Below are 11,068 nucleotides of genomic sequence, written 5' to 3'. Positions count from 1 at the left end.
GTCTGAAATGAGTCAGCCTTCCAGTATAAATATGAGTGTCTATTTTTTGGAAGTGGCAGCTGGCAGCCCTGTAAGAGAGCAGGTGCTTTCTCTCAGCCATCAGATGGAAGTGAAGCAATCTTTGCTCAACTGTAACAAAGGAAAGTGAATCCATCACTATTTAAGTCATTCATGCAACGTTTCCTTTCACTGTCTTGGAAAGATATAACCTTTTTTATTTAAATTGTATAACAATGAGGAAGCTTGTTGCCGAGCAAAGAGCAGCTAATTGCACTCAAGTGAAATCAAGGGTTAGGTTTATTCATTTAATTCTCAATGAAAACGGAGACAGAACATTTGAATGAAAGGAATACTACAAACTCAGAGGATACTGGTCACAGAGTTCTATAAATCTTATTGTTACATAGGTAATATTTTTTTTCTTCAGTTTCATATTTTTAATTTTAGTAAAATGGAATGCCAGGGAATCTACACTATGAAATTTGTAAAGTGCAAAAAGTAGCTCACTGGGCCCAAATCCCTTCAACTAATCCAAATAACATTTTTAGGAGTGTAAAAGAAACCCACAAGCTCAGTGCCTCCTAAATTCAATCACTTATGCAGCTTACAAGATTTATAGCTGAAATGTTGACCAAAACATAACTCATGTGGAGTATTGTGCCCAGTTCTGAAGGCTACATCTTTAATATGTTATCAAAAGAATATATGATACCACAATTGTGATTTGCACCAAAATTTCTATCAAGTAAGACTTATGAAGCTGAATAGATACAGTATACCCCAGAATAGAGGAGAGATGGATAAGAAGGGCATTAGGTTTAAACAGTAAGGCTGGCCCAAAGGTGACTAGCAGCCTAAACAAACCAGCATCGTCCCATTCCCTTGCCTATCTCCTGTGTCTAACACTAACACCTCCCCTTCCCTCCCCTCCCACTCCCCTGTGTCCAGCCTTTCTCTTCCCTAACCCCCAAAGCATTCAGCATCTGATTTCCTTCCCCACTCACTCCATGTCTAGTATCTCTCCTTTCCTTCTCTTCTTTCTTCCTCTTCCCTGCCATCTCACAACCCTTCTTTCAGCTTTACTTCCTTATGTCATTTTCCCTAAAGATGTAGGAGTAGGACCCTTCCCAAACCCTGTCCCCACCCAAAATTTTATTTTCTTCCATGTCAAGAAACTCTGCTTCTATGGCAGAAGTGCAGGAGATGACATGCCAAAGCAGGAGATTTGGGAGATCTGATTTTATATTTATTTATTCACTCATACTTGACACCCCTCTGAAAATCAATCCAACTTGCTATTGGTACCTTCTAAATGTTACCTAAAATCCACAAGCTCAGAAACTCTGACAGCCTAATTAAATCTGATATCTGCCATATTCATAGAGAAAATTTATGGGCTTACAGAAAGGATTCTCAGATCCTTACTACACAGCACAGTTTTGTTCAAGCCACAGGAGTTACTTACATTGGCCTGGCAGTAGCCAGCATACTGAAATATAGACTGTATATTATGGTAGCACTCTGGGACATATCCCTATATTTATATTTATCTGAATTTCCCCAAACCAATCCAAATCCAACCCCCTGTATCCAAAAGGATTACTGACAAGCAAATAAACCAGGCCTAGTGTTAACAAAATAAAATATTTATTTATATTGCAAGTGACAAATAATGATAATTAAGTATGAGAGTCTAGTACTTAGGCTAGAATGCATAAGGAATACAATAACCCACTATTGTGTATGTTTATTATCATTTGTTATACCGTATCACCATATTACAGACCTCAGCAGTTTACATTCTAAATTTTGCTTTGGATTATTTGGTTTCCCTACAGGCTAATAATCCTGCCTACTTCCCGCTATTACACAGAAAGCTATATGACCTGTGCATGCAAGGAATGTCCTTCCTTGGACAGTTGGAGTTCTAGCAGGATACAGGAACACAGGGACACCCAACATGGTCTATGCCAATTGGGGGGAGATGGGTAAAAGCGTTAGATGCCAGGAAGGGTTGCAGCCCTCTCTGACTTATCTTTCAGTTTCTGCTAGGGCGGCCGCAGTGAACAGAAAGGTGCCAGGGTCAGCAGATGTGTGAATCGCTATGCCCAGCAGGTTTTAAAAAAAAAATTAAAAGGTAGAAATGGTATTGGGGTTGGCGGCAGCAGGTCAGACAGATGGACAGGGTGGGGAGGACGCACTCCCTGTCTGTTTTTCATTTTGCAGGGTGTGGTGGAAAAAAATGAGAGAGGATAATGCTGAAGATGGAAAATGGGAGGAAAGAAAGAGGATGATGGGGGGGAGAAGAGACAGAGAGGCAAAGCTAAATATTGGGGGAAGAGAATCAGAGCAAAGCTGGATAGTGGAGAGACAAACAGGCAATGCTGAATGGTTGAAAAGAGATGTGATGAGAAGTGATGAGTACTAATGCTGGATGGTGGGAGAAAAGAAAACAAAGGGGCAATGTTGAGTGAAGGAGGGGTGTAAGAGAGAGAGAGACTGAGGGACAGGAGATTATGGATGGCTGGGGGGGAAAAGAAGATTGGATTAATATGGATAGAGGTGAAGAGATCCTACATGACTAGGATGGAGTAGAGGGGAAAGGGGAAGACAGAAAGGAAATCCTGCATGGCAGGGAGACAGAGAGAGAGGAAATTCTGGATGAGGGGGGCAACACAAAGATTGAGCATGACTGGGGAGAGGGAAGAGAGACACAGAGGATATACTGAAAGGATGAGAGGGAAGAGAAAGAGATTGGAGATGCTGCATGACAGAGGGAAGAGTTAGAGAAAGACTAAGAAATCAGAGAAGCATAATTTGGGGGGGTGGGGACTGGGGAAATCCACTGCATAAAATCTGTTTTACTTGTGACCTGGGTTGGTAACTGTTGGAAACAGCATACTGGGCTTGATGGACCTTCAATCTGTCCCAGTTTAGCAACTCTTATGTTCTTATGAGGTAAGTGTAGGTAGGTAAACAATGGAGACTAAAGATTGGAGGGAGGGGAGAAGAAGGAATAAAATCTAGCTAATGGTAGGTTTAAAAAAATCAGATGAAAAAAATGGAGAAAATATAATAACAGAAGGATTAGCATCAGAGTAAGATATAAGGGAGGAAAAGGAAGAAAATAGACAGGGAAGAAGCAGAAAGTGGAAACTGTGGTCCTGAGAAATGACTTTGGGAAAAAAACAATGAAAAAATGTGATAGAGACCAGAACCAAACCAAGTGGAAAAGCAAAATGGTCAAAACATAAACTTCCTCCTTTACTAATGTGTAGTGGGGGTTTTGGTGCCGGCAGCGGCAGTAACTGCTCTGACGCTCATAGAATTCCTACGAGCGTCAGATCAGTTACGGCCACTTCCGGTGCTAAAACTCACATTATGCATAAGTAAATGAGGGGGGAAGTTACTAAAAAATTATTCTTCCTATTTATGTTCAAATTTGTTTTTATTGTGAATGAAGACAGAAAATACAACCAACAGAATTCAGAACAAACAAGAAATAGTCAACAAGTCACAACTGTTCAAATAGAATACAACCCAGCTGTACCCACCCAAGCCCGCTCCATCAGAGCAAAATGAACCCCTCCCCCACTAATGAAATCAGTAGTGAAGGCGACCAGAAGGTCGCAGACACTCCAGAGGCCCGAACTCTTGTGGCCCTTGGGTCATCTAAAAGATTTGTCTCAACCCCCCCCCCCCCACAAAAACACAACTTATAGAGAAATATATAAGTGATTGCAGTATATGGTCCCGAGCTTGAGCTCAGTATTCCACAGACTTCCTAAGAGATAGTATTCAAAATGAGGCTGCGCCCTCGCGGGGATAGAGAAGTTAAATAAGCACCCCAAATGAGCAAAAAATGACTACGTCTGCGTGGGTGGCCCATTGCCTCGCAGGCCTCCCACAAGGCCAAATTATGCACCAAAGATCTCTATCCCCAGAAGGACGGTGGTTTGGATACAGTCCAAGATTGTAAGATACATTTATGAGCGAGGAGACACACCATACGACACCAGAGGGGACCCTCCCTGGGTAAACCTCTAAAAGCACCCAGGAAGTCCAGGATCAATTGCTCCACGGTACCAGAGAGGGCGCATGGGAGAAAGGCATTGGATATAATTCGTTATAGACACCCAAAAGGAACGAGTGGTCCAATAGTCCCAGAAAGAATGAACAAAAGTATTAGGTTCCCTGCCACACTTCAAACAGAGATGGGAGGATACGCCCCCAATTTTATGTAACTGCACTTGGGTATTATAATAAGCCCAATAAAGCACTCAAGCATAACACTCCCAAAATACCACTCCTGTTATCAACCGAGGGATCTCGCTCAAGGCACCCACAATATTCCACTGACTAAGGTCTTTATGTAGCTCCTGTCCCAAATTTACTTGTAGCCGCTGGAAGTCTTTAGGGCTTTCAAACTGAGAGAGGGCCCTATGTAATGCCGACACCAATGTGTGAGAGCCCGCCACCCCTGCAAAGAAAAGCTGAAGACTCTTCCCTACAGGTTGCACAATCTTCTCCGTTGGGAGAGAAAGAATGCAATATTTAGCCTGACAATAAGCAAAAATATCACCCCAACAGCGGCCCAACTGATCACCAAACTCAATAAGAGATTTCAGACGGCCCTTCTGAGTCAACAAATGTTCCACTGTGTGGATCCCTCGTCGAGCCCAGTCTAAGAAAGCAGGGTTATCTCGCCCCGGAAGAAAAGCTAAATTCCCTCTCAAAGAGATCTGATTTGTCACCCTGGAGTCCCTACCTAATTTACAGATGAAACTCCCCCACAGCGCCCTCATAGATTTCAATATGACACTTGACCGGAACATAGCTGGGATATCTTTAGAAGGTAAATGTAGAAGACTACGGAAAGAATGAGGGGCATTTAAAGCTGATTCAAAATCTAAAGGAGTATATTGATCTTCTCCCTGCAGCCAGTCTTTCAAATGGCGTAACAAACAGACGTCATTGTAAAGTTCAAAATTGGGGAGTCCAAAGCCTCCCTGCATCCAGCCTCCTACCAAGTAGTGATAACAGACTTTCGGTTTACGTTGATTCCAACAAAATCTAGATAATAACTGAGCCAAACAATTAAGGTCCTTTTTGAGCAAACGAATGGGGAGTATTTGCATAACATATAACCAACGGGGAAAAAATCACCATACAGACCAAAGCTATGCATCCCAGTAAGGACAAAGGAAGATCCCCCAGGTCTCTAGCTGAAGTTTAGTAGCTAAGAGAAGTTTAGAAACATTGATCAAGTAAAGCTGAGCGATAGAAGCCGGTAAGTACACACCCAGATACTTAAAGGAACCCGAAGCCCAGTATTTGTAGTATTTAAAGAAATGAGATAGCTTTGAAAATGTGGATCTCTAATTTTGTTCTTACAGGAAGAAATGTCTTCTTGTCATTTCTTTTGTCAGCATTCCACTGCACAGACTAGTTTCTTAGGTTTTCAATTTCATTTTTTAATCTAGGTATTTGTATCTAATCTAGTCTTTTTTTTTTTTTAACTAGGCAACTCCATGTTTTCCTTTTGTAACAGAAAAGGATTCTTTTAACATTTAGATTCTGTGTAGGCTTGTTTTCTTTTTTTCCAGCTGAAGGTGTGCTGACGTTAATAGCTAGGGTTAGTGCAATCTCAGTGTCTGTTTGCAAAGGTTTTGTTACTTCTTATTATCTGGTTGTAGAGAGAGTTTGTGATGTTCTCACTGATGTGACTCCACAATTTGAAGATAATTTTTTTGTCATTCTTTTTTTTTTTTTTTTTTGAATATATTTTTATTGAATGAACCAATCACGAGAGGTACAATCAGCAACCAAGCCAAAAAAGAGTAACATCATAGAGACAATAATCATGTATACAATACAGCTAGGCCAGAAATCAAGCACTCAAACAGAGCCTACTCATGAAAGTTCACAATTTTTATGTTTGAAACAGAACAACAGGACAACAAACCTCCCTCCCTCCCCCCGCCCCAGATCCACCCGCCCCCCTCCCCTTGCATCCTGAGAAACCGACCCAACTTAGAACGAGTCCCAGCACTCCACATACGCCACTGATTGCCAGTTAGTGGCATCTTTCTTGCGTTGCCTCTCCCAGACCGCCATCTGGGACATACTAGCTCTCCATTGTTGGAACGTAGGGCACACACTTCCCACCCAGTGCTGCAGAATCAACTTCTTAACGAGCCCTAGGGCCACCAGCACAAAGCGTTGCAAAGGCGCAGAAATACCAGCCTCAGTCAGGGGATCCGTGACACCAAGCAGCAGAGTCTTGTACGACCATTCCAGGGAGCGCCCCAAAACATCCTCCACCTCTTGAAGTGCACGTACCCACAACGGTCCCACCAAAGAGCATTCCAAAAAATGATGCACCAGCGTCCCCTTGAGAGCGGGACACCGGGTGCAAAAGGCATCAGGCCACAGGCCCATAGTGTGTCCAACGCAGCGAGTAACATACGCCCTATGCACGATCTTAAGATGAATTTCGTGTAAAGCAACGTTAGGAGTCGCCCCCGCACCATCCGCAAAGCATTGTGACAACTCATCAACCGTAACCTCTTCACCCAACTCAGAGCTCCAGCTATCTGCCATTCGGGACAGAAAAACCTCAGCAGGCCTCCAATCTCTCCCCAGTTTGTACCAAGCCGATAGCGAGTTAAATTCAAGTGAGAGGGCAAGGAAAGCCCTGTCCAACGGGGAAAAGGTAGGCAACCCCCCGGATGGCAGCCGAAGCGAAGAGCAATAACTACGCAGTTGTAGATAGAACAGTACGGACCCTGCATTCCACGCCCAGTGCTCTTGGCATTCAAAAAAATCCGGCAGTCGCCCCGAACCCAGCTCCACAAGCTGGCCAACAAATCGGCACCCGGATCGCCTAGCCCGCACAAAGAAAACATGTGTACCCGCAGGGAAAGCAGGGTTAGCCACGAACTCCAAGAAAGGGGAGGGGCCCGACGAGCCCCCCAATTCTCTACGCCACCAACCCCAAGCGGTCCGCAAAGGTCGTAACAAGGAAGCACAAGCGCCAGCCCCGGGTCTCAAGATATTGAACACTGATACCGGGTCCGTCAACATGGACCAAAATCCCCGCGGGGCAAACTTAGTCTCACCCGTGTAGATTTCGTGCACCCACCGAAGCAGAGCCGCCACATTATAGAGACGAAGATCCGGGAGATTAACCCCTCCCTGTGACCGCTCTCTAATAAGCTTCTGGTAACCAATTCGTGCCCTTCTAGAGCGCCATATGAAAGATGAAACAATGCCTTTATATTTCCTAATATCTCTACATGGAACCCATAGAGGCACCATTTGCAGAGGGTAGAGCAGCTTCGGCAAAAGGACCATCTTAAAAAGAGCAACGCGACCGAGAAAAGAAATCGGAAAGTCCATCCACCGCTTACAAAGCGCTCCGACCGCATCTAGTTTGTCTAGCACATTTTTCCTATATACCACCCGAGGGTCCGCATGCAAAAACACTCCCAGGTATTTAAGCGTGCCCCCAGACCATTTTAATGGAAAAGAAGGATCATGATGAGCCGCACATTGCGAGTGGACCGCCAAAGCTTCCGACTTCTCAAAATTAATACTCAGACCGGAAAACATGCCAAATTGTTGGATAATCTGAATTAGTGCAGGCACTCCCGTAATTACATCCCCCAGAAATAGAAGCATATCATCAGCAAATAGATTGATTTTAAATTCTTGCGTCCCCAGATGTATACCCCGCAGTTGTGTAGTGTGCCTGATCTTAATCGCTAGAGGTTCAAGGGCCAATACGAACAGCATAGGAGAGAGCGGACATCCCTGACGCGTGCCTCGAGCTAGGGAAAAGGAGGAGGTGAGCGCCCCATTTACCAAGATCTGTGCAGTCGGCTGCTCATATAGTGAACGAACCCCGGCCAGAAAGCTCCCCATGATACCCATCTGTGGTAAAATCCAGAATAGATAGTCCCAGAGAACTTTATCAAATGCCTTTTCCGCATCTAGGCTGACAATAAGGGCATTCTCCTGACCCGGGTGACCCCGTAGCAGTGTCGGGTTCTGTAGCACAGATAGGGCTCGCAAAACATTAGCAGAGGAATACCGCCCTGGGACAAACCCAGCCTGGTCCGGATGAACCAAACCGGGCAAGACCTTGCCAAGACGTGCAGCCATAATGGCCGCGAAGAGCTTAATATCTTGATTCAACAGAGATATAGGCCGATATGACCCCAGCTGGTCTTCCGCCCTACCAGGTTTCGGTAAAACAACAATATGAGCATGAGTAAGCCGATGTGAAGACAAACCCCCCTCACACATGGCCTGACATAAAGCCTGAAAGGGGCCAATAATCTTCTCCCCCAGCAATTTGTAGTATTCGGGGCCCAGTCCATCCGGGCCAGGAGCTTTCGCAAGCTTTAAAGCCCGTATAGCTCTCTGGATCTCAATGCCCTGCACTGGAGCGTTAAGGGCATCTCTCTGGGCCGGGGATACCTCAGGAAGGGAAAGGCCACGAAAAAACTCTGCTCTCTGCTCAGTGTCACAGCTCCCCCGATCATATAGAGCCTGATAGAACTGTACAAAGCTCTGTTGAATAGCCTCGGGCGAAGTTGCCTCAGAGCCATCAGGAGCCCAGATTTTGGGAATATGTCGCCTGCGGGCCCTGTGGTTAACCAAGGAGGCCAACAACTTCCCCGCCTTGTTGCCCCACCTATGCAAACGGTATTTATACATCTGAATATCCCGTAGGGCTCTCTGCGCCAGTAAATCATTAATTTGACGACGCAGCTCCACGTATTGACTCTTGAGGGCTGGGGAACTCTTTCTATGCAGCTCCCCCCGCACCTGGCCCAACTGACGGGACAGATCCAACAGCGCCTTATCCTGTACCTTTCTCTTATGGGAGGTGTAAGCTATAATTTTACCCCGTAGAACAGCTTTACTAGCCTCCCAGTATACCACCTTGGAAACATCAGAAGAGGAGTTATCGGCTAGATAAGAATCCCATTGGTTTACCAGGAAAGTGCGGAAATCTTTATCCTCATACAAAGTGGGATTCATTCTCCAGCCCGACAAGGTCCTCTGGGGCGCCTGGCGATCAAGAAGCTCCATCCAAACCATGTGATGATCGGAGAGTACTCCGTCCTCAATCATCACTCTCCGGACTCCGGACAAAAGGGATGGGGCAACTAGCAAATAATCCAATCTACTGTGTGCTTTATGCACTAGTGAATAAAAAGTAAAATCAGATTCGTCTGGATGGAGCGTGCGCCAAAGGTCCACAAGACCCAACTGTGAAGTAACAAAGTTGATTCCCTTGTGTTCCCCTTGATGTAAACGAGGCCTGGGAGGCTTGCAATCAATTAGGGGGTCAGCAGTAATATTGAAATCCCCACCAAGCACCAGTTGGTACTCGGAAAAGGGAGCAAGGGCAGCAACTAAAACAGAGAAAAAACGATGAGAATACACATTAGGGGCATATATAGAGCAAAAAACATATTTCGTTCCCTGAAACACCCCTGCCCAAATTACATACCGGCCCTCAGAGTCCGAAATCATTTTGTGCATAGTACAAGTATGTTTCTTATGGAAAAGCACAGCTACACCCCTCTGTCTGTTATTAAAGGAAGCAAAGACAAGCTCACCCACCCAGTCCCTGCGGAGCTTAGCATGCTCAGACGCGTTGAGATGTGTCTCTTGGAGAAGCAAGACATCCACCTGTAGCTTCCTACAGTACTGAAGTACCTTACTACGCTTAACAGGAGAGTGCAACCCATCTACATTAAAGCTAGCAATCTTAACCCCAGGCATAATAACCAGATATAACCAAAATACACAAAAAAGACCAAAGATCATACGGGACGGCCGCACCAGCCTCCCAGCCGAGCCGGCGCTCCGTCCACTCAAACAAAAATTCATGCTGAACCAGAGTTCTAGGATGCAACCCATACCCCAAACTACCCACCAACTCAACTGTCAACTTCTTCAAACAAACCCCCCCCTACAGTCAAAATAACCCACCCCCCACCCCTCCAGCATCCCCACCACCTCTTCCCCCATCCACACTGGCGACCCCACCCCCATGTCACCAACACTCACCACAGTCAAACACAGATGCTCACACTCCCCCCACACCCTCCCCCAACCCTCCCCCCCCCACGCAGCTCCAACCACAAGTACCGGTCACAGCCATGACCAAACTAAAATAAAATAAAACAATGGAGAACAGAGGACAGGAAAACATCCCAGCCCTTGGGCACAAAGGCCAAACACAGAGGGTCACAAAATAGTAAAAGAGACCCAGGACAGCCAGCCCCGCACATCAAAACAAGGCAGCTAGCTCTCCTGGTCAGGTCAAATCAAAGAGGGAGTCAGAAAATAGTTATCAAAAGTCCATCCCTGCTCAAAAGCCGGCTGAAAGGGGTAGGAGCATCCCCTCCCTAAGTGTCTTGCCAGCAATCCGCCAAAGGCCCCCCAGCACGTATCCGGTGGCAGCGCAATTATGTCCAAACAAATAAGCTCCATCCAAAGGGCAGCAAAGTGGTCCGAACAGGCAAGAACAGTCCTCGTCCTAGATGAGTCCATGAGAGGGCATGGCAGGCCCGAAGGCTCATCCCCAAAGCATAATTCTCCTAATCCTCTGGCAGGGATGCCCCCTGAAGAGCAAGCTCATTACTGAGCAGGGAGACTCTCAATGAAGCGCTTCAGCTCCTCTGCCTTAGATACCGTAAAGGTGCGGTTCTCGTGGGTCAAGCGCACCTTAGCCGGGTAGAGAAAGGCAAATCGAATTCCTCTGGAAACCAGTTGAGAGCAGTAAGGCGTGAAGGTTCTTCTCAGCTCCGCCACTTTAGTAGAGAAATCTTGAAATATCAGTAGCTTAGCGCCCTCGTATAGCAGATGTCGCGCCTTCTTAAACAGATCAAGTAAGCGGGCCTTAACAGCATAGTTGTGAAAGCGGGCCAGCACAGCTCGAGGTCTATTATTACCATCCGAGTCACGCCGGTGCCCCACACGGTGAACACGCTCCACCACCACAGGTCCCTCAGCGTCCGGGAAGCCGAGCTCCTTGGGCAGCCAA

This window comes from Geotrypetes seraphini, chromosome 1, assembly GCF_902459505.1.
Source record: "Geotrypetes seraphini chromosome 1, aGeoSer1.1, whole genome shotgun sequence".
Lineage (NCBI taxonomy): Eukaryota > Metazoa > Chordata > Amphibia > Gymnophiona > Dermophiidae > Geotrypetes > Geotrypetes seraphini.
This window is presented reverse-complemented; position numbering follows the sequence as displayed.